At 41.9% G+C, this 24,013-nt stretch overlaps 1 long non-coding RNA gene across 1 annotated transcript; it reads left to right on the plus strand.

Moving 5' to 3' along the window:
* Positions 1-9,629: 9,629 nt before the first annotated feature.
* LOC141277746 (uncharacterized) lies at positions 9,630-23,101 on the plus strand. Its single transcript, XR_012329528.1, has 3 exons — positions 9,630-12,147; positions 13,771-20,689; positions 22,309-23,101. It is a non-coding gene; the product is annotated as an uncharacterized lncRNA (long non-coding RNA).
* The last annotated feature ends 912 nt before the right edge of the window (positions 23,102-24,013 follow it).

Here is a 24,013-nt window from a genome sequence, read left to right on the forward strand (position 1 = left end):
ACCCGTAAGCGAACACTAACCCACGCCCTCACACCTACGCTCCCCCAAATCGTTGCCGTACACTCCCCTGGACCCTAAACCGTCCCCGTCCCCTAACCCTAATCCTAGCCCGAACCCTAACCCTAACCATTCCCCGAAGCCTGACCCTCACCCGTCCCCTAATCCTAACCAGTACGCTAACACTAACCCGCGCCCTCACACGTACGCTCCCCCTAAAGCTTTGTCGTACCCTCCCCTGGACCCTAAACCGTCCCCGTCCCCTAACCGTAAACCTAGGCCCGAACCCTAACCCTAACCTTCCCCGAAGCCTGACCCTCACCCGTCCCCTAATCCTAACCCGTACGCTAACACTAACCCGCGCCCTCACACGTACGCTCCCCCTAAAGCGTTGCCGTACCCTCCCCTGGACCCTAAACCGTCCCCGTTCCCCTAACCCTAACCCTAGCCCGAACCCTAACCCTAACCCTTCCCTGAAGCCTGACCCTCACCCGTCCCCTAATCCTAAACCGTACGCTAACACTAACCCGCGCCCTCACACGTACGCTCCCCATAAAGCGTTGCCGTACCCTCCCCTGGACCCTAAACCGTCCCCGTCCCCTAACCCTAACCCTAGCCCGAACCCTAACCCTAACACTTCCCCGAAGCCTGACCCTCACCCGTCCCCTAATCCTAACCGTACGCTAACACTAACCCGCGCCCTCACACGTACGCTCCCCCTAAAGCGTTGTCGTACCCTCCCCTGGACCCTAAACCGTCCCCGTCCCCTAACCCTAACCCTAGCCCGAACCCTAACCCTAACCCTTCCCCGAAGCCTGACCCTCACCCGTCCCCTAATCCTAACCCGTACGCTAACACTAACCCGCGCCCTCACACGCTACGCTCCCCCTAAAGCGTTGTCGTACCCTCCCCTGGACCCTAAACCGTCCCCGTCCCCTAACCCTAACCCTAGCCCGAACCCTAACCCTAACCCTTCCCCGAAGCCTGACCCTCACCCGTCCCCTAATCCTAACCCGTACGCTAACACTAACCCGCGCCCTCACACGTACGCTCCCCCTAAAGCGTTGTCGTACCCTCCCCTGGACCCTAAACCGTCCCCGTCCCCTAACCCTAACCCTAGCCCGAACCCTAACCCTAACCCTTCCCAGAAGCCTGACCCTCACACATCCCCTAATCCTAACCCGTACGCGAACACTAACCCGCGCCCTCACACGTACGCTCCCCCTAAAGCGTTGTCGTACCCTCCCCTGGACCCTAAACTGACCCCGTCCACTAACCCTAACCCTAGGCCGAACCCTAACCCTAACCCTTCCCCGAAGCCTGACCCTCACCCTTCCCCTAATCCTAAACCGTACGCTAACACTAACCCGCGCCCTCACACGTACGCTCCCCCTAAAGCGTTGTCGTACCCTCCCCTGGACTCTAAACCGTCCCCGTCCCCTAAGCCTAACCCTAGCCCGAACCCTAACCCTAACCCTTCCCCGAAGCCTGACCCCCACCCGTCCCCTAATCCTAACCCGTAAGCGAAAACTAACCTGCGCCCTCACACCTACGCTCCCCCAATTCGTTGCCGTACCCTCCCATGGACCCTAAACCGTCCCCGTCCCCTAACCCTAACCCTAGCCCGAACCCTAACCCTAACCCTTCCCCGAAGCCTGACCCTCACCCGAAACCTAATCCTAACCAGTACGCTAACACTAACCCGCGTCCTCAGACGTACGCTCCCCCTAAAGCATTGTCGTACCCTCCCCTGGACCCTAACCCGTCCCCTAACCCTAACCTAGCCCGAACCCTAACCCTAACCCTTCCCCGAAGCCTGACCCTCACCCGTCCCCTAATCCTAACCCGTACGCGAACACTAACCCGCGCCCTCACAGCGCACGATCCCCCTAAAGCGTTGTCGTACACGCCCCTGGACCCTAAACCGTCCCCGTCCGCTAACCCTAACCCTAGCCTGAACCCTAACCCTAACCCTTCCCCGAAGCCTGACCCTCACCCGTCCCCTAATCTAACCCGTACGCTAACACTAACCCGCGCCCTCACACGTACGCTCCCCCTAAAGCATTGTCGTACCCTCCCCTGGACCCTAAACCGTCCCCGTCCCCTAACCCTAACCCTAGCCCGAACCCTAACCCTAACCCTTCCCCGAAGCCTGACCCTCACCCGTCCCCTAATCCTAACCCGTACGCTAACACTAACCCGCGCCCTCACACGTACGCTCCCCCTAAAGCGTTGTCGTACCCTCCCGTGGACCTCTAAACCGTCCCCGTCCCCTAACCCTAACCCTAGCCCGAACCCTAACCCTAACCCTTCCCCGAAGCCTGACCCTCACCCGTCCCCTAATCCTAACCCGTACGCTAACACTAACCCGCGCCCTCACACGTACGCTCCCCCTAAAGCCGTTGTCGTACCCTCCCCTGGACCCTAAACCGTCCCCGTCCCCTAACCCTAACCCTAGCCCGAACCCTAACCCTAACCCTTCCCCGAAGCCTGACCCTCACCCGATCCCCTAATCCTAACCCGTACGCTAACACTAACCCGCGCCCTCACACGTACGCTCCCCCTAAAGCGTTGTCGTACCCTCCCCTGGACCCTAACCGTCCCCGTCCCCTAACCCTAACCCTAGCCCTGAACCTAACCCTAACCCTTCCCCGAAGCCTGACCCTCACCCGTCCCCTAATCCTAACCCGTACGCTAACACTAACCCGCGCCCTCACACTACGCTCCCCCTAAATCGTTGCCGTACACTCCCATGGACCCTAAACCGTCCCCGTCCCCTAACCCTAATCCTAGCCCGAACCCTAACCCTAACCCTTCCCCGAAGCCTGACCCTCACCCGTCCCCTAATCCTAACCAGTACGCTAACACTAACCCGCGCCCTCACACGTACGCTCCCCCTAAAGCGTTGTCGTACCCTCCCCTGGACCCTAAACCGTCCCCGTCCCCTAACCGTAAACCTAGCCGAACCCTAACCCTAACCCTTCCCCGAAGCCTGACCCTCACCCGTCCCCTAATCCTAACCCGTACGCTAACACTAACCCGCGCCCTCACACGTACGCTTCCCCCTAAAGCGTTGCCGTACCCTCCCCTGGACCCTAAACCGTCCCCGTTCCCCTAACCCTAACCCTAGCCCGAACCCTAACCCTAACCCTTCCCTGAAGCCTGACCCTCACCCGTCCCCTAATCCTAACCCGTACGCTAACACTAACCCGCGCCCTCACACGTACGCTCCCCCTAAAGCGTAGTCGTACCCTCCCGTGGACCCTAAACCGTCCCCGTCCCCTAAGCCTAACCCTAGCCCGAACCCTAACCCTAACCCTTCCCCGAAGCCTGACCCTCCCCCGTCCCCTAATCCTAACCCGTACGCTAACACTAACCCGTGCCCTCACGACGTACGCTCCCCCTAAAGCGTTGTTGCTACCCTCCCCTGGACCCTGTAACCGTCCCCGTCCCCTAACCCTAACCCTAGCCTGAACCCTAACCCTAACCCTTCCCCGAAGCCTGACCCTCACCCGTCCCCTAATCTAACCCGTACGCTAACACTAACCCGCGCCCTCACACGCACGCTCCCCCTAAAGCGTTGTCGTACCATCCCCTGGACCCTAAACCGTCCCCGTCCCCTAACCCTAGCCCGAACCCTAACCCTAACCCTTCCCCGAAGCCTGACCCTCACCCGTCCCCTAATCCTAACCGGTACGCTAACACTAACCCGCGCCCTCACACGTAGAGCTCCCCCTAAAGCGTTTCCGTACCCTCCCCTGGACCCTAAACCGTCCCCGTCCCCTAACCCTAACCCTAGCCCGAACCCTAACCCTAACCCTTCCCCGAAGCCTGACCCTCACCCGTCCCCTAATCCTAACACGTACGCTAACACTAACCCGCGCCCTCACACGTACGCTCCCCATAAAGCGTTGTCGTACCCTCCCCTGGACCCTAAACCGTCCCCGTCCCCTAACCCTAACCCTAGCCCGAACCCTAACCCTAACCCTTCCCCGAAGCCTGACCCTCACCCGTCCCCTAATCCTAACCCGTACGCTAACACTAACCAGCGCCCTCACACGTACGATCCCCCTAAAGCGTTGTCGTACCCTCCCCTGGACCCTAAACCGTCCCCGTCCCCTAACCTTAACCCTAGCCCGAACCCTAACCCCTAACCCTTCCCCGAAGCCTGACCCTCACCCGTCCCCTAATCCTAACCGGTACGCTAACACTAACCCACACCCTCACACGTACGCTCCCCCTAAACGTTGCCGTACCCTCACCTGGACCCTAAACCGTCCCCGTCCCCTAACCCTAACCCTAACCCGAACCCTAACCCTAACACTTCCCCGAAACCTGACCATCACCCGTCCCCTAATCCTAACCCGTACGCTAACACTAACCCACGCCCTCACACGCACGCTGCCCCCTAAAGCGTTGCCGTACCCTCACTTGGACCCTAAACAGTCCCCGTCCCCTAACCCTAACCCTAGCCCGAACACTAACCCTAACCCTTCCCCGAAGCCTGACCCTCACCCGTCCCCTAATCCTAACCCGTATGCTAACACTAACCCGCGCCCTCACACGCACGCTCCCCCTAAAGCGTTGCCGTACCCTCACCTGGACCCTAAACCGTCCCCGTCCCCTAACCCTAACCCTAGCCCGAACCCTAACCCTAACCCTTCCCCGAAGACTGACCCTCACCCGTCCCCTAATCCTAACCCGTACGCGAACACTAACCCGTGCCCTCACACGTACGCTCCCCCTAAAGCGTTGTCGTACACTCACCTGGACCCTAAAATGTCCCCGTCCCCTAACCCTAACCCTAGCCTGAACCTTAACCCTAACCCTTTCCCAAAGCCTGACCCTCACCCGTCCCCTAATCCTAACCCGTACGCAAACACTAACCCGCGCCCTCACACGTAAGCTCCCCCTAAAGCGTTGCCGTACCCTCCCCTGGACCCTAAACCATCCCCATCCCTTAACCCTAACCCTAGCCCGAACCCTAACCCTAACCCTTTCCCGAAGCCTGACCTTCACACGTACCCTAATCCTAACCCGTACGCTAACAGTAACCCGCGCCCTCACACGTACGCTACCCCTAAAGCATTGTCGTACCCTCCCCTGGTCCCAAAACCGTCCCCGTCCCCTAACCCTAACCCTAGCCTGAACCCTAACCCTAACCCTTCCCCGAAGCCTGACCCTCACCCGTCCCCTAATCCTATCCCGTACGTTAACAATAACCCACGCCCTCACACGTACGCTCCCCCTAAAGCGTTGTCGTACCCTCCCCTGGACCCTAAAGCGTCCCCGTCCCCTAACCCTAACACTAGCCCGAACCCTAACTGTCGGGACCCGGCTCTGAATGTACCAAGAGGTCTGTGCAAAGCCAAGGCTGACAGTACTGAGCAAAGCTAGTACTGGGAGGTACAAAATGGGAAAGCAAAGCTTCCCGAGAGGCGGTTCCCCTCAAGATTTCCCCAAGCAATTCCCTGGTTGTAAAATGATGCTTATTGGGGTATTTTTGTTATGCAACATATTATGTTGTAATGCAGGATTTAAACCTAGACCACAGTATAGAGTAAAATGGAAACATTTGGTTTTGGTATAGGGGAAGATTTTTTGTAGATTGGGTATATAAGAAATTATATTGGGTTATGTGGGAAATAGCTAGAATTAAAATGATCATGGGATATGTAGATTTTAAAGATGCAGATAAAGCTATGCAAAGAAATAGATATAAAGCTTAATTGATTTGTTGCAGATATTTTAAGAATAGGTTAGGTCTTACAGTACGGTGCCCTGCGAGGTGGCCAATAATAGGAAGAGATACGATCTGGAAGTGGAACGGCAAGCCTGTGAAGGTAGAACATGGAGTACCCGGTGGGACTTGGACTGTTTGGTACTGACCTATAAAGAAAATAGCTTACGTGAGCCAAAAAATCACCAAGGTGTGAAAAACCGAAGAGATTGTGTTTGATTTCGTCGAAGTACAAAGAGACCACAGGAGCTGTGATCAGGATATGCTCCACCGCAGGAGACTGTGTGAGAAAAACATTAGTGAGATCATTGTGTGAACTGCTTATGTAAGCGGATGTTTTTTGTTAAAGTGGTTAATGTGTTATTGTTTGTGTAAGATTTTTGGCTCAAAAACAAAAAGGTTGTAAAAGATTAAAAGATGATATGAAAATAAGAATAAGGAACTGTAGAACTATAAATGCTGCAGCTTTTTGCTAATAAAATGTCAGATCCTTGCATCCAAGAAGAGGTGTCTTGAGTTCTGTCCTCGCCGACGCCGTCCTCCCCTCAGGCAATCCTGTACCGCTGGGGCTGGTCCTCGGCAAGTGGCCCCCGAACAGGGACCTGAAGGGGTAAGTATAATATTCGGACGGATAGGAGTCTCACCATAGGGTGCTGCAGACCCCCAGTTAAAGGAAAACTGGTAAGTGAAGGTGAGTAATAGGTACTAATATGGGACATGCTGAGTCTAAAGAGAGACTATTATTTATTGATATTATTAAGCATATGCTGCATAGACGAGGTATTAAGGTTACTAGCAAACAGTTAACTCAATTTTTTCAGTTTGTGCAAGAGCAATGCCCTTGGTTTCCTGAACAGGGTTCGGTAAATTTAGAGACCTGGCAGAAGGTAGGACAAACTTTGCAGGTATATTATACCCATTTTGGGCCTGAAAAAGTTCCTGTAGACACTTTTGCTTTGTGGAATTTAATTAGGGAAAGTATTGCTCCCCTGCCTGAGGGTCAAAAAAATCCTTATAAATACCCTCCTAATGTTGATGAAAGTACTCCATTGCTTCCTCCGAAACCTCCGCCTGATGAGGGTGAAGTTTTAGCTGCAGCTTTTAAAGATTGTGTTACTAAAGACAGTGATTCAGAGGTTGAGGATGACTCAAAACCTGAGAAATCGAATGTTTTTGCCGATCCGCCTTTTGATGATGAATTACCTAGGGCAGATGAAGATGATTTAGATGCTGCAGCCTTTGATTATGAAAGGAAAAAACATGAATCTTTACAAATACTTCCTACTATTGAGGAAGCTAAATTGACTAAAAAAGAAACTTTGAAAGTTCCGTTTTCTATGCCAATTTCTCAGAATCATACTTCCTTAAAATCAAAGTTTAAAATTAATAAATATGCTAGGGGTCCTCCACCACCTCCTTCTTTTAATAAAATACAATCTTTATACAAGAAATCTAAAAGGATACAAGGTGAGGAGGATGATTATGCTTTTGCTGCATGTTTTCCTGTGTTATATGAAGGAAACTTTGATGAAGAAGTACATTGGGATCCTTTGCCTTTAAAATTATTAAAAGAGCTAAAGAAGGCCTGTGTTGATTACGGTCCCTTAGCTCCATATACTATTACTCTTTTAGATGCATTAGCTAATAGATGGATGACTCCATATGATTGGTTTCAAGTAACTAAAGCCTGTTTGTCTGGTGGTCAATATTTATTATGGAAACTGAATATGAAGATTTAGTGGCAAAACAATATGCCTTAAATAAGAAAAGAGATAGATATGCTATTACAAAAGATATGTTGTTAGGAGAGGGAGATTATGATACAGCAGAGCAACAGATGCATATGGGTAAGGAAGCCTTATGGCAAGTAACAACCTGTGCAATTAATGCGTGGAAGGCGTTGCCTATAACAGCTGGAAAAGCTTCCTCCTTATCAGATATTAGACAAAGATCTGAAGAACCATATGAGGACTTTGTTTCTCGGTTACTTATGGAAATAAAAAGAGTTATAATAGATGAAGATGCTGCCACTATGCTGGCCAGACAGCTGGCTTTTGAAAATGCCAATCCAGTATGTCAAAATTTGATTCGTCCTATTAGAAAAACTGGCAATATATCAGATTTTATTAAACAGTGCTCAGATATTGGTCCCTCCTTTATGCAAGGAATAGCTATTGCAGCAGCTCTTAAGGGGGAGACTCTTCCTCAGTGTATGATGAATATGATGCAGAAACCTGGAATTAGATCTAAAAAAGGGAATGTTTGTTATGCTTGCGGAGAAGCTGGTCACTTTAGTAGAGAATGTCCGAAAAGAACATCAAATCCCACAGCTGGGGGATTGCCTTTTCCCCCTACTGGATTGGGCATTCCCCGAACTCCATGTCAAAGATGTGGAAAAGGAAACCATTGGACTAAATTATGTCGTAGCAAATATCATAAAGATGGTTATTTATTGCCCTCCAATGGAACATCTATAATGCCACAAAATGGGGCTAAAATTACTTGCCCCACAACCTCTATGGTTCCAGCGACGTCAATAAATATGCCAATAAATCATAATTCGGAAAACCTGTCTCGGGCCATACCCCGGGCCCAACAAACAATAGGGGCAATGCATCAGACTCTCAATCCTTTTCTTCCCTCCGATCAGTCAGCGAGCTGTTTAGAGCAACCCCAGGGAGTGCAGGACTGGACCTCTGTGCCTCCACCGCAACAATATTAACACCAGACTCTCCTGTTATTAAGATACCTACAGGGGTAAAAGGACCACTGCCTAATGGAGTGATGGGCCTGATAGTAGGGCGAAGCTCTGCCTCTTTGTCAGGTATTAATGTTATTCCCGGAGTAATAGATTCAGATTATACAGGGGAGATTCAAATAATAGTGTCCCCCTCTATTAAAACACAACAGATATTTGCAGGACAACGAATTGCACAATTGTTATTGTTACCATATTATAAAATGGGGAAAGAATTAAGCTCAGAAGATAGAAAAGAAAAGGGTTTTGGGTCAAGTGATATGGCTTTTTGGGTTCAAGAAATTACTAAAAAGAGACCCTTAAAAACTTTAAAAATAAATGGAAAAAATATACAAGGATTATTAGATACTGGGGCAGATGCCTCTTGTATAGCTGGAAAGGATTGGCCGGCTGCCTGGCCCACTGAACATACTGAAAATATGTTGACTGGATTAGGAACAGCTCCGGCTGTAGCTAGGAGTGCTCAGATACTTAACTGGGAAAATGTTGCTAATAGGCAGGCAGGCACCTTTTGTCCTTATGTAATACCGGGATTGCCTATTTCCTTATGGGGAAGAGATATTTTGACACAAATGGGAATGCTTTTATATAGTCCTGATGATTGGGTGTCATCAGAAATGATAAAAATGGGATATGATCCGGATAAGGGCTTAGGAAAAAATCAGGAGGGACAATTATTTCCAATAGTTGCAAAATCAAAAATTGATAAATGTGGAATAGGATATCCAAATTTATAAAGGGGGCCATTGTTCTAAAAGCAGCTGATCCAATAGTATGGCTGTCTGACGAGCCAATATGGGTGGAACAATGGCCCCTAACAGCTGAAAAATTAACAGCTGCAAAATTATTGGTGGAACAACAATTATTAGCAGGACATATTGAGCCTTCTACAAGTCCTTGGAATACTCCCATATTTGTTATTAAAAAGAAATCTGGAAAATGGAGATTATTACAAGATTTAAGAGCTATTAATAAAACTATGGAAACAATGGGTGCCCTACAGCCCGGCCTGCCTTCTCCAGTTGCTATTCCCAAATATTATTCCATTATAGTAATCGATTTACAAGATTGCTTTTTTACTATACCTTTAAATGAAAATGATAGAAAACGATTTGCTTTTAGTGTGCCTTCTTCCAATTTTAATAGACCTTACCAACGTTATCAATGGAAGGTTTTACCTCAAGGGATGAAGAATAGTCCCACCTTATGTCAGAAATATGTTGACCAAGCTATATGTTCAATTAGACAAAAATATAAAGAGATATATATTATACATTATATGGATGATATTTTATTAGCTGGAGAGGATAGAGCTGTTTTACATGATATATTGCAAAAATTGATAGAGGCTTTAGAAAAATATGGATTAAAGGTAGCCCTGAAAAAATTCAAACTGAACCTCCTTATAATTATTTAGGGAGAATAATACAGGAGTTTACTATTCATCATATACCTTTTCAGTTAAGAATTGATAATTTAAAGACCTTGAATGATTTTCAAAAATTTTTGGGAGATATTAATTGGATCAGACCCCTGTTAAAAATATCAACCATGGAATTAAAACCCTTGTTTCAAATTTTACAAGGGGATTCTGATCCTTTGTCTCCCAGAGAATTAACTGAAGAAGGAAAATTAGTTATACAAAAAGTAGAGGAAGCTTTGCAGAATACCTTTTTACAAAAAATAGATTATAAAAAGCCATGGGAATTGGTAATATTGTCCACCCCTGTAATACCTACGGGAATATTATGGCAGGATGGTCCCTTGGAGTGGGTACACTTAGCAGCTAATCCTAAAAAAATTGTTGCTTCATACCCATTTATGGTAAGTTTAATTATCATAAAAGGAAGGAAAAGGAGTAGAGAATTGTTCGGGAAAGATGTGGATAATATTATTGTTCCCTATAATAAAGAACAATTAGAAGCCTTGTTAATGTTTGAAGATTATTTGGGAATTGCTTTAATGGCTTATACAGGACAAATATTGTATCATTTGCCAAAGAATAATTTATTACAGTTTTTTAAAGATAATGCTGTTATATTTCCAGTATGGTATAGAAAAGAACCTTTGGAGGAGGCTGTATTAGTGTTTACTGATGGCTCTTCAACAGGAAAGGCAGCTTATATTATTGGAAAAGAAAGATATAGTTTAAAAACAGAAGGATGTTCTGCACAGCAATCTGAAATAATGGCAGTAATTGAAGTATTGAAGAAAACACGAAATTGTAAAATTAATTTATATACGGATTCATTATATATAGTTAAATTGTTTCCAGCTATAGAAACAGCAACTTTTCCTGATAATAAAAGTAATATTATATTATTACTTAAGTTACTGCAAGAAAATCTTTGGTTAAGACGACAACCCTATTTTATAGGACATGTAAGAGCTCATTCTGGATTACCTGGATCCATATCTATTGGAAATGCAATGGCAGATGCTTTGACAAAGGTTTATGTGATAGAAGAAGATAAATTAAAACAAGCTATAGATTCTCATAAATTACATCATCAAAATGCAGCCGCTTTAAGGTATCAGTTTGGCTTGACTCGAGAAGCTGCAAGAGAAATTGTTAAAAATTGTAATGCTTGCCCTACTCATATTACTGTGTTACAACAGGGAGTAAATCCCCGTGGATTACGTGCAAATGATTTGTGGCAGATGGATGTTACTCATGTTTCTAGCTTTGGGAAATTATCCTATGTACATGTGTGTGTGGATACTTATTCTCATGTTATAATAGCAACGGCTAGAGCTGGCGAAGCTTATAAAGATGTGTGTCAGCATTTAATGTTTTGCTTTGGATATTTGGGAATTCCCCGAAGAATTAAAACTGATAATGGTCCGGCTTATGCCTCCAAAGCCTTTTATCATTTTTGTCAACAATTTGGAATTTCTCATAGTATGGGAATTCCCTATAACCCACAGGGACAAGCTATAGTTGAAAGAAGTAATCAGATGCTAAAAGTAATGTTAGCAAAGCTACAAGAAGGAGAGATGAAATATTTCTCTCCTCATCAAAGATTGAATCATGCTATGTTTGTGTTAAATTATTTAAATATAAATAGCATTGGGAAAACCCCCATGATGGTACATTGGGAAAGAAAAGAAGGTTTAAAAAGACCTATGGTATTTTGGAAAGATGTTTTAACAGGTAAATGGAATGGACCAGATGTTTTATTAACAAGTGGTAGAGGATATGCTTGTGTGTTTCCCCAGAATTTTGATTCACCTGTTTGGATACCAGACCGTCTGGTAAGACATCCCGTGGCGGGGAACTTAACACAGCGAATAACAGGAAATTCTGCTGACGAACAAAATGTCAAATCAAGCGTTAACGAAAGTGAAACCAGACATAGAGCCTGTGAAACAACTGATTTCCCCACTTCAGCAGCTTTCTTTTGAATCAAAATGTAACAAGGAAGTTCAAACCTCCTCTCTGTCTTTAGGGTCTAAAGCTTTATCATTTAATAAAGGGAGTCAGAGAGGAAGCAAGCGCCGATATGCTGCGTCCACCTTAGATGCCCCCGAAGTCACCTGGGGGGCTATTAAAAGGCTGTGTAATAATGCTGAGGCTGTGGTAAATACTCAAGGTTTACCGCTCACTACCTGTAATTTTTTTATGGCTCTTTTGACCTTGCTTTCAGTTCAGGTAAGTGCTAATACAACCTATTGGGCTTATTTTCCTGATCCGCCTATATTACATGCTGTTACTTGGAAGGATTCTGCTATTGCAGTGTCTTCATCTTTGTCAGAATTGACAGATGGTATAAAGGGAATACAAAATTATGGGCAATTTGTAATAAATAGAAATTATACGTTTAAAGGACAAACTAATTTTCCACCAATTTGTTTTTATGTAAAGAAATATAGCTTAGATAAAGGAAAAAATGGATGTTTGCCGGTAAGTGATTTTGGCTTATTAACAGATTCTCCTAAGGAGCCTTCAGGCAAAGATAAAACCACCAGACACTTATGGTCTTTAATAGGAAAGTTTGTAGATTCAGGTACTAAAGGAGAATCAAAAATCCATCCATCTAAATATCCTGATTGTGATATTATACCAGATAAAGCAATAGATGAATGGAGAGGAATAGATATTAATGTTGGGTTTCCATCTTGGGTTTATTGCATGCATAATACGGAAGCCAAAATTGTTATTCCCGGGAGTAAATATTATGTTTCTGATTGGAGTATGGATAAGCCTGATAGTGATTATAGACAGTATTTACAACATGTAATACGATATAACTGGAAGGACTCTTTAATTCCTTCTCCTTTAAGAATTAATAGATGGAATAGTTTTGGTTGGATAGCACCTATGTATACCTTTAATCATAAAAATAATGTTTATATACAACCTCAATTATGGAGATTATTATTAGCTGTAGAAAATGTGACATTGAAGAGACCAAATGCTAAGGAAAATGTATATTATGTACAAACTTGTGTTATGTCTCCATATGTTTTATTGTTAACTAATAAGTCTGATAATTTGCAGATTGTACGAAAATATCATAGATTTCATGTGTTATGTACAGAATGTATGTTGACCACCTGTATAATACCCAATATGAAAGTTCAAATTATTATGTTGTTAAAAAAAAACCTGCTTATATTATGTTGCCAGTTACTTTAGAGGAATCTTGGTATAGTGATAAAGGTGTAGAAGTTATTAAAAGGGTTAGTGAATTAATGAGGCCTAAAAGATTTGTTGCTACTTTAATTTTAGGAATATCTGCTTTAATAGGGATTGTAAGTTCTTTTTCCTTAGCAACGTATACATTAGTTAAGGAAATACAAACCGCTCAATATGTTAATGATTTGTCCAAAAATATATCCTTGGCCCTAGCAACTCAAGAAGCTATAGATAGAAAGTTAGAAAATAAAGTTGATGCATTAGAGGAAGCAGTTTTGCATGTAGGTCAAGAGCTAACGGCTCTGAAAATAAGATTATCTCTTACTTGTCATGCAAGGTTTTCTTGGGTTTGTGTAACACCGTTAATAGTAAATGAATCAGAATATACCTGGGAAAAGATACAAATGCACATTTTAAATGTTTGGAATTCCAGTGATATAGGAATAGATTTAAATAAGCTGCATCAACAGATACATGATATTGCCTCCTCTCAGTTAAACATTAATCCATCTAAAATTGCAGAAGAAATGTTTCAAAATATGAGAAATTTTTTTCAAGAGAATTCTTTTACCCATATGTTGATAAATTATGGAGCAGCTGGCATTGTAATAATTTTGCTTTTAATTTGTTTTCCAGTCTTTCTCAGATTGATCCAGACCGCCTTAAAGAGCGTCTATCGGACCAAATTGGAATTGCATACCCTTTATTTAAAAAATAAAAAAGGGGGAGATGTCGGGACCCGGCTCTGAATGTACCAAGAGGTCTGTGCAAAGCCAAGGCTGACAGTACTGAGCAAAGCTAGTACTGGGAGGTACAAAATGGGAAAGCAAAGCTTCCCGAGAGGCGGTTCCCCTCAAGATTTCCCCAAGCAATTCCCTGGTTGTAAAATGATGCTTATTGGGGTATTTTTGCTATGCAACATATTATGTTGTAATGCAGGATTTAAACCTAGACCACAGTATAGAGTAAAATGGAAACATTTGGTTTTGGTATAGGGGAAGATTTTTTGTAGATTGGGTATATAAGAAATTATATTGGGTTATGTGGGAAATAGCTAGAATTAAAATGATCATGGGATATGTAGATTTTAAAGATGCAGATAAAGCTATGCAAAGAAATAGATATAAAGCTTAATTGATTTGTTGCAGATATTTTAAGAATAGGTTAGGTCTTACAGTACGGTGCCCTGCGAGGTGGCCAATAATAGGAAGAGATACGATCTGGAAGTGGAACGGCAAGCCTGTGAAGGTAGAACATGGAGTACCCGGTGGGACTTGGACTGTTTGGTACTGACCTATAAAGAAAATAGCTTACGTGAGCCAAAAAATCACCAAGGTGTGAAAAACCGAAGAGATTGTGTTTGATTTCGTCGAAGTACAAAGAGACCACAGGAGCTGTGATCAGGATATGCTCCACCGCAGGAGACTGTGTGAGAAAAACATTAGTGAGATCATTGTGTGAACTGCTTATGTAAGCGGATGTTTTTTGTTAAAGTGGTTAATGTGTTATTGTTTGTGTAAGATTTTTGGCTCAAAAACAAAAAGGTTGTAAAAGATTAAAAGATGATATGAAAATAAGAATAAGGAACTGTAGAACTATAAATGCTGCAGCTTTTTGCTAATAAAATGTCAGATCCTTGCATCCAAGAAGAGGTGTCTTGAGTTCTGTCCTCGCCGACGCCGTCCTCCCCTCAGGCAATCCTGTACCGCTGGGGCTGGTCCTCGGCAAGTGGCGCCCGAACAGGGACCTGAAGGGGTAAGTATAATATTCGGACGGATAGGAGTCTCACCATAGGGTGCTGCAGACCCCCAGTTAAAGGAAAACTGGTAAGTGAAGGTGAGTAATAGGTACTAATATGGGACATGCTGAGTCTAAAGAGAGACTATTATTTATTGATATTATTAAGCATATGCTGCATAGACGAGGTATTAAGGTTACTAGCAAACAGTTAACTCAATTTTTTCAGTTTGTGCAAGAGCAATGCCCTTGGTTTCCTGAACAGGGTTCGGTAAATTTAGAGACCTGGCAGAAGGTAGGACAAACTTTGCAGGTATATTACACCCATTTTGGGCCTGAAAAAGTTCCTGTAGACACTTTTGCTTTGTGGAATTTAATTAGGGAAAGTATTGCTCCCCTGCCTGAGGGTCAAAAAAACCCTTATAAATACCCTCCTAATGTTGATGAAAGTACTCCATTGCTTCCTCCGAAACCTCCGCCCGATGAGGGTGAAGTTTTAGCTGCAGCTTTTAAAGATTGTGTTACTAAAGACAGTGATTCAGAGGTTGAGGATGACTCAAAACCTGAGAAATCGAATGTTTTTGCCGATCCGCCTTTTGATGATGAATTACCTAGGGCAGATGAAGATGATTTAGATGCTGCAGCCTTTGATTATGAAAGGAAAAAACATGAATCTTTACAAGTACTTCCTACTATTGAGGAAACTAAATTGACTAAAAAAGAAACTTTGAAAGTTCCGTTTTCTATGCCAATTTCTCAGAATCATACTTCCTTAAAATCGAAGTTTAAAATTAACAAATATGCTAGGGGTCCTCCACCACCTCCTTCTTTTAATAAAATACAATCTTTATACAAGAAATCTAAAAGGATACAAGGTGAGGAGGATGATTATGCTTTTGCTGCATGTTTTCCTGTGTTATATGAAGGAAACTTTGATGAAGAAGTACATTGGGATCCTTTGCCTTTAAAATTATTAAAAGAGTTGAAGAAGGCCTGTGTTGATTACGGTCCCTTAGCTCCATATACTATTACTCTTTTAGATGCATTAGCTAATAGATGGATGACTCCATATGATTGGTTTCAAGTAACTAAAGCCTGTTTGTCTGGTGGTCAATATTTATTATGGAAAACTGAATATGAAGATTTAGTGGCAAAACAATATGCCTTAAATAAAAAAGAGATAGATATGCTATTACAAAAGATATGTTGTTAGGAGAGGGAGACTATGATACAGCAGAGCAACAAATGCATATGGGTAAGGAAGCCTTATGGCAAGTAACAACCTGTGCAATTAATGCGTGGAAGGCATTGCCTATAACAGCTGGAAAAGCTTCCTCCTTATCAGATATTAGACAAAGATCTGAAGAACCATATGAGGACTTTGTTTCTCGGTTACTTATGGAAATAAAAAGAGTTATAATAGATGAAGATGCTGCCACTATGCTGGCCAGACAGCTGGCTTTTGAAAATGCCAATCCAGTATGTCAAAATTTGATTCGTCCTATTAGAAAAACTGGTAATATATCAGATTTTATTAAACAGTGTTCAGATATTGGTCCCTCCTTTATGCAAGGAATAGCTATTGCAGCAGCTCTTAAGGGGGAGACTCTTCCTCAGTGTATGATGAATATGATGCAGAAACCTGGAATTAGATCTAAAAAGGGAATGTTTGTTATGCTTGCGGAGAAGCTAATCACTTTAGTAGAGAATGTCCAAAAAGAACATCAAATCCCACAGCTGGGGGATTACCTCTTCCCCCTACTGGATTGGGCGTTCCCCGAACTCCATGTCAAAGATGTGGAAAAAGAAACCATTGGACTAAATTATGTCGTAGCAAATACCATAAAGATGGTTATTTATTGCCCTCCAATGGAACATCTATAATGCCACAAAATGGGGCTCAAATTACTTGCCCCTCAACCTCTATGGTTCCTGCGACGTCAATAAACATGCCAATAAATCATAATTCGGGAAACCTGTCTCGGGCCATACCCCGGGCCCAACAAACAATAGGGGCAATGCATCAGACTCTCAATCCTTTTTTTCCCTCCGATCAGTCAGCGAGCTGTTTAGAGCAACCCCAGGGAGTGCAGGACTGGACCTCTGTGCCTCCACCGCAACAATATTAACACCAGACTCTCCTGTTATTAAGATACCTACAGGGGTAAAAGGACCACTGCCTAATGGAGTGATGGGCCTGATAGTAGGGCGAAGCTCTGCCTCTTTGTCAGGTATTAATGTTATTCCCGGAGTAATAGATTCAGATTATACAGGGGAGATTCAAATAATAGTGTCCCCCTCTATTAAAACACAACAGATATTTGCAGGACAACGAATTGCACAATTGTTATTGTTACCATATTATAAAATGGGGAAAGAATTAAGCTCAGAAGATAGAAAAGAAAAGGGTTTTGGGTCAAGTGATATGGCTTTTTGGGTTCAAGAAATTACTAAAAAGAGACCCTTAAAAACTTTAAAAATAAATGGAAAAAATATACAAGGATTATTAGATACTGGGGCAGATGCCTCTTGTATAGCTGGAAAGGATTGGCCGGCTGCCTGGCCCACTGAACATACTGAAAATATGTTGACTGGATTAGGAACAGCTCCGGCTGTAGCTAGGAGTGCTCAGATACTTAACTGGGAAAATGTTGCTAATAGGCAGGCAGGCACCTTTTGTCCTTATGTAATACCAGGATTGCCTATTTCCTTATGGGGAAGAGATATTTTGACACAAATGGGAATGCTTTTATATAGTCCTGATGATTGGGTGTCATCAGAAATGATAAAGATGGGATATGATCCGGATAAGGGCTTAGGAAAAAATCAGGAGGGACAATTATTTCCAATAGTTGCAAAATCAAAAATTGATAAATGTGGAATAGGATATCCAAATTTATAAAGGGGGCCATTGTTCTAAAAGCAGCTGATCCAATAGTATGGCTGTCTGACGAGCCAATATGGGTGGAACAATGGCCCCTAACAGCTGAAAAATTAACAGCTGCAAAATTATTGGTGGAACAACAATTATTAGCAGGACATATTGAGCCTTCTACAAGTCCTTGGAATACTCCCATATTTGTTATTAAAAAGAAATCTGGAAAATGGAGATTATTACAAGATTTAAGAGCTATTAATAAAACTATGGAAACAATGGGTGCCTTACAGCCCGGCCTGCCTTCTCCAGTTGCTATTCCCAAATATTATTCCATTATAGTAATTGATTTACAAGATTGCTTTTTTACTATACCTTTAAATGAAAATGATAGAAAACGATTTGCTTTTAGTGTGCCTTCTTCCAATTTTAATAGACCTTACCAACGTTATCAATGGAAGGTTTTACCTCAAGGGATGAAGAATAGTCCCACCTTATGTCAGAAATATGTTGACCAAGCTATATGTTCAATTAGACAAAAATATAAAGAGATATATATTATACATTATATGGATGATATTTTATTAGCTGGAGAGGATAGAGCTGTTTTACATGATATATTGCAAAAATTGATAGAGGCTTTAGAAAAATATGGATTAAAGGTAGCCCCTGAAAAAATTCAAACTGAACCTCCTTATAATTATTTAGGGAGAATAATACAGGAGTTTACTATTCATCATATACCTTTTCAGTTAAGAATTGATAATTTAAAGACCTTGAATGATTTTCAAAAATTTTTGGGAGATATTAATTGGATCAGACCCCTGTTAAAAATATCAACCATGGAATTAAAACCCTTGTTTCAAATTTTACAAGGGGATTCTGATCCTTTGTCTCCCAGAGAATTAACTGAAGAAGGAAAATTAGTTATACAAAAAGTAGAGGAAGCTTTGCAGAATACCTTTTTACAAAAAATAGATTATAAAAAGCCATGGGAATTGGTAATATTGTCCACCCCTGTAATACCTACGGGAATATTATGGCAGGATGGTCCCTTGGAGTGGGTACACTTAGCAGCTAATCCTAAAAAAATTGTTGCTTCATACCCATTTATGGTAAGTTTAATTATCATAAAAGGAAGGAAAAGGAGTAGAGAATTGTTCGGGAAAGATGTGGATAATATTATTGTTCCCTATAATAAAGAACAATTAGAAGCCTTGTTAATGTTTGAAGATTATTTGGGAATTGCTTTAATGGCTTATACAGGACAAATATTGTATCATTTGCCAAAGAATAATTTATTACAGTTTTTTTAAAGATAATGCTGTTATATTTCCAGTATGGTATAGAAAAGAACCTTTGGAGGAGGCTGTATTAGTGTTTACTGATGGCTCTTCAACAGGAAAGGCAGCTTATATTATTGGAAAAGAAAGATATAGTTTAAAAACAGAAGGATGTTCTGCACAGCAATCTGAAATAATGGCAGTAATTGAAGTATTGAAGAAAACACGAAATTGTAAAATTAATTTATATACGGATTCATTATATATAGTTAAATTGTTTCCAGCTATAGAAACAGCAACTTTTCCTGATAATAAAAGTAATATTATATTATTACTTAAGTTACTGCAAGAAAATCTTTGGTTAAGACGACAACCCTATTTTATAGGACATGTAAGAGCTCATTCTGGATTACCTGGATCCATATCTATTGGAAATGCAATGGCAGATGCTTTGACAAAGGTTTATGTGATAGAAGAAGATAAATTAAAACAAGCTATAGATTCTCATAAATTACATCATCAAAATGCAGCCGCTTTAAGGTATCAGTTTGGCTTGACTCGAGAAGCTGCAAGAGAAATTGTTAAAAATTGTAATGCTTGCCCTACTCATATTACTGTGTTACAACAGGGAGTAAATCCCCGTGGATTACGTGCAAATGATTTGTGGCAGATGGATGTTACTCATGTTTCTAGCTTTGGGAAATTATCCTATGTACATGTGTGTGTGGATACTTATTCTCATGTTATAATAGCAACGGCTAGAGCTGGCGAAGCTTATAAAGATGTGTGTCAGCATTTAATGTTTTGCTTTGGATATTTGGGAATTCCCAAAGAATTAAAACTGATAATGGTCCGGCTTATGCCTCCAAAGCCTTTTATCATTTTTGTCAACAATTTGGAATTTCTCATAGTATGGGAATTCCCTATAACCCACAGGGACAAGCTATAGTTGAAAGAAGTAATCAGATGCTAAAAGTAATGTTAGCAAAGCTACAAGAAGGAGAGATGAAATATTTCTCTCCTCATCAAAGATTGAATCATGCTATGTTTGTGTTAAATTATTTAAATATAAATAGCATTGGGAAAACCCCCATGATGGTACATTGGGAAAGAAAAGAAGGTTTAAAAAGACCTATGGTATTTTGGAAAGATGTTTTAACAGGTAAATGGAATGGACCAGATGTTTTATTAACAAGTGGTAGAGGATATGCTTGTGTGTTTCCCCAGAATTTTGATTCACCTGTTTGGATACCAGACCGTCTGGTAAGACATCCCGTGGCGGGGAACTTAACACAGCGAATAACAGGAAATTCTGCTGACGAACAAAATGTCAAATCAAGCGTTAACGAAAGTGAAACCAGACATAGAGCCTGTGAAACAACTGATTTCCCCACTTCAGCAGCTTTCTTTTGAATCAAAATGTAACAAGGAAGTTCAAACCTCCTCTCTGTCTTTAGGGTCTAAAGCTTTATCATTTAATAAAGGGAGTCAGAGAGGAAGCAAGCGCCGATATGCTGCGTCCACCTTAGATGCCCCCGAAGTCACCTGGGGGGCTATTAAAAGGCTGTGTAATAATGCTGAGGCTGTGGTAAATACTTAAGGTTTACCGCTCACTACCTGTAATTTTTTTATGGCTCTTTTGACCTTGCTTTCAGTTCAGGTAAGTGCTAATACAACCTATTGGGCTTATTTTCCTGATCCGCCTATATTACATGCTGTTACTTGGAAGGATTCTGCTATTGCAGTGTCTTCATCTTTGTCAGAATTGACAGATGGTATAAAGGGAATACAAAATTATGGGCAATTTGTAATAAATAGAAATTATACGTTTAAAGGACAAACTAATTTTCCACCAATTTGTTTTTATGTAAAGAAATATAGCTTAGATAAAGGAAAAATGGATGTTTGCCGGTAAGTGATTTTGGCTTATTAACAGATTCTCCTAAGGAGCCTTCAGGCAAAGATAAAACCACCAGACATTTATGGTCTTTAATAGGAAAGTTTGTAGATTCAGGTACTAAAGGAGAATCAAAAATCCATCCATCTAAATATCCTGATTGTGATATTATACCAGATAAAGCAATAGATGAATGGAGAGGAATAGATATTAATGTTGGGTTTCCATCTTGGGTTTATTGCATGCATAATACGGAAGCCAAAATTGTTATTCCCGGGAGTAAATATTATGTTTCTGATTGGAGTATGGATAAGCCTGATAGTGATTATAGACAGTATTTACAACATGTAATACGATATAACTGGAAGGACTCTTTAATTCCTTCTCCTTTAAGAATTAATAGATGGAATAGTTTTGGTTGGATAGCACCTATGTATACCTTTAATCATAAAAATAATGTTTATATACAACCTCAATTATGGAGATTATTATTAGCTGTAGAAAATGTGACATTGAAGAGACCAAATGCTAAGGAAAATGTATATTATGTACAAACTTGTGTTATGTCTCCATATGTTTTATTGTTAACTAATAAGTCTGATAATTTGCAGATTGTACGAAAATATCATAGATTTCATGTGTTATGTACAGAATGTATGTTGACCACCTGTATAATACCCAATATGAAAGTTCAAATTATTATGTTGTTAAAAAAAACCTGCTTATATTATGTTGCCAGTTACTTTAGAGGAATCTTGGTATAGTGATAAAGGTGTAGAAGTTATTAAAGGGTTAGTGAATTAATGAGGCCTAAAAGATTTGTTGCTACTTTAATTTTAGGAATATCTGCTTTAATAGGGATTGTAAGTTCTTTTTCCTTAGCAACGTATACATTAGTTAAGGAAATACAAACCGCTCAATATGTTAATGATTTGTCCAAAAATATATCCTTGGCCCTAGCAACTCAAGAAGCTATAGATAGAAAGTTAGAAAATAAAGTTGATGCATTAGAGGAAGCAGTTTTGCATGTAGGTCAAGAGCTAACGGCTCTGAAAATAAGATTATCTCTTACTTGTCATGCAAGGTTTTCTTGGGTTTGTGTAACACCGTTAATAGTAAATGAATCAGAATATACCTGGGAAAAGATACAAATGCACATTTTAAATGTTTGGAATTCCAGTGATATAGGAATAGATTTAAATAAGCTGCATCAACAGATACATGATATTGCCTCCTCTCAGTTAAACATTAATCCATCTAAAATTGCAGAAGAAATGTTTCAAAATATGAGAAATTTTTTTCAAGAGAATTCTTTTACCCATATGTTGATAAATTATGGAGCAGCTGGCATTGTAATAATTTTGCTTTAATTTGTTTTCCAGTCTTTCTCAGATTGATCCAGACCGCCTTAAAGAGCGTCTATCGGACCAAATTGGAATTGCATACCCTTTATTTAAAAAATAAAAAAGGGGAGATGTCGGGACCCGGCTCTGAATGTACCAAGAGGTCTGTGCAAAGCCAAGGCTGACAGTACTGAGCAAAGCTAGTACTGGGAGGTACAAAATGGGAAAGCAAAGCTTCCCGAGAGGCGGTTCCCCTCAAGATTTCCCCAAGCAATTCCCTGGTTGTAAAATGATGCTTATTGGGGTATTTTTGCTATGCAACATATTATGTTGTAATGCAGGATTTAAACCTAGACCACAGTATAGAGTAAAATGGAAACATTTGGTTTTGGTATAGGGGAAGATTTTTTGTAGATTGGGTATATAAGAAATTATATTGGGTTATGTGGGAAATAGCTAGAATTAAAATGATCATGGGATATGTAGATTTTAAAGATGCAGATAAAGCTATGCAAAGAAATAGATATAAAGCTTAATTGATTTGTTGCAGATATTTTAAGAATAGGTTAGGTCTTACAGTACGGTGCCCTGCGAGGTGGCCAATAATAGGAAGAGATACGATCTGGAAGTGGAACGGCAAGCCTGTGAAGGTAGAACATGGAGTACCCGGTGGGACTTGGACTGTTTGGTACTGACCTATAAAGAAAATAGCTTACGTGAGCCAAAAAATCACCAAGGTGTGAAAAACCGAAGAGATTGTGTTTGATTTCGTCGAAGTACAAAGAGACCACAGGAGCTGTGATCAGGATATGCTCCACCGCAGGAGACTGTGTGAGAAAACATTAGTGAGATCATTGTGTGAACTGCTTATGTAAGCGGATGTTTTTTGTTAAAGTGGTTAATGTGTTATTGTTTGTGTAAGATTTTTGGCTCAAAACAAAAAGGTTGTAAAAGATTAAAAGATGATATGAAAATAAGAATAAGGAACTGTAGAACTATAAATGCTGCAGCTTTTTGCTAATAAAATGTCAGATCCTTGCATCCAAGAAGAGGTGTCTTGAGTTCTGTCCTCGCCGACGCCGTCCTCCCCTCAGGCAATCCTGTACCGCTGGGGCTGGTCCTCGGCAAGTGGCGCCCGAACAGGGACCTGAAGGGGTAAGTATAATATTCGGACGGATAGGAGTCTCACCATAGGGTGCTGCAGACCCCCAGTTAAAGGAAAACTGGTAAGTGAAGGTGAGTAATAGGTACTAATATGGGACATGCTGAGTCTAAAGAGAGACTATTATTTATTGATATTATTAAGCATATGCTGCATAGACGAGGTATTAAGGTTACTAGCAAACAGTTAACTCAATTTTTTCAGTTTGTGCAAGAGCAATGCCCTTGGTTTCCTGAACAGGGTTCGGTAAATTTAGAGACCTGGCAGAAGGTAGGACAAACTTTGCAGGTATATTACACCCATTTTGGGCCTGAAAAAGTTCCTGTAGACACTTTTGCTTTGTGGAATTTAATTAGGGAAAGTATTGCTCCCCTGCCTGAGGGTCAAAAAAACCCTTATAAATACCCTCCTAATGTTGATGAAAGTACTCCATTGCTTCCTCCGAAACCTCCGCCCGATGAGGGTGAAGTTTTAGCTGCAGCTTTTAAAGATTGTGTTACTAAAGACAGTGATTCAGAGGTTGAGGATGACTCAAAACCTGAGAAATCGAATGTTTTTGCCGATCCGCCTTTTGATGATGAA

Source organism: Tursiops truncatus, unplaced genomic scaffold (genome assembly GCF_011762595.2).
Source record: "Tursiops truncatus isolate mTurTru1 unplaced genomic scaffold, mTurTru1.mat.Y mat_scaffold_345_arrow_ctg1, whole genome shotgun sequence".
In the NCBI taxonomy this organism is placed as follows: Eukaryota; Metazoa; Chordata; class Mammalia; order Artiodactyla; family Delphinidae; genus Tursiops; species Tursiops truncatus.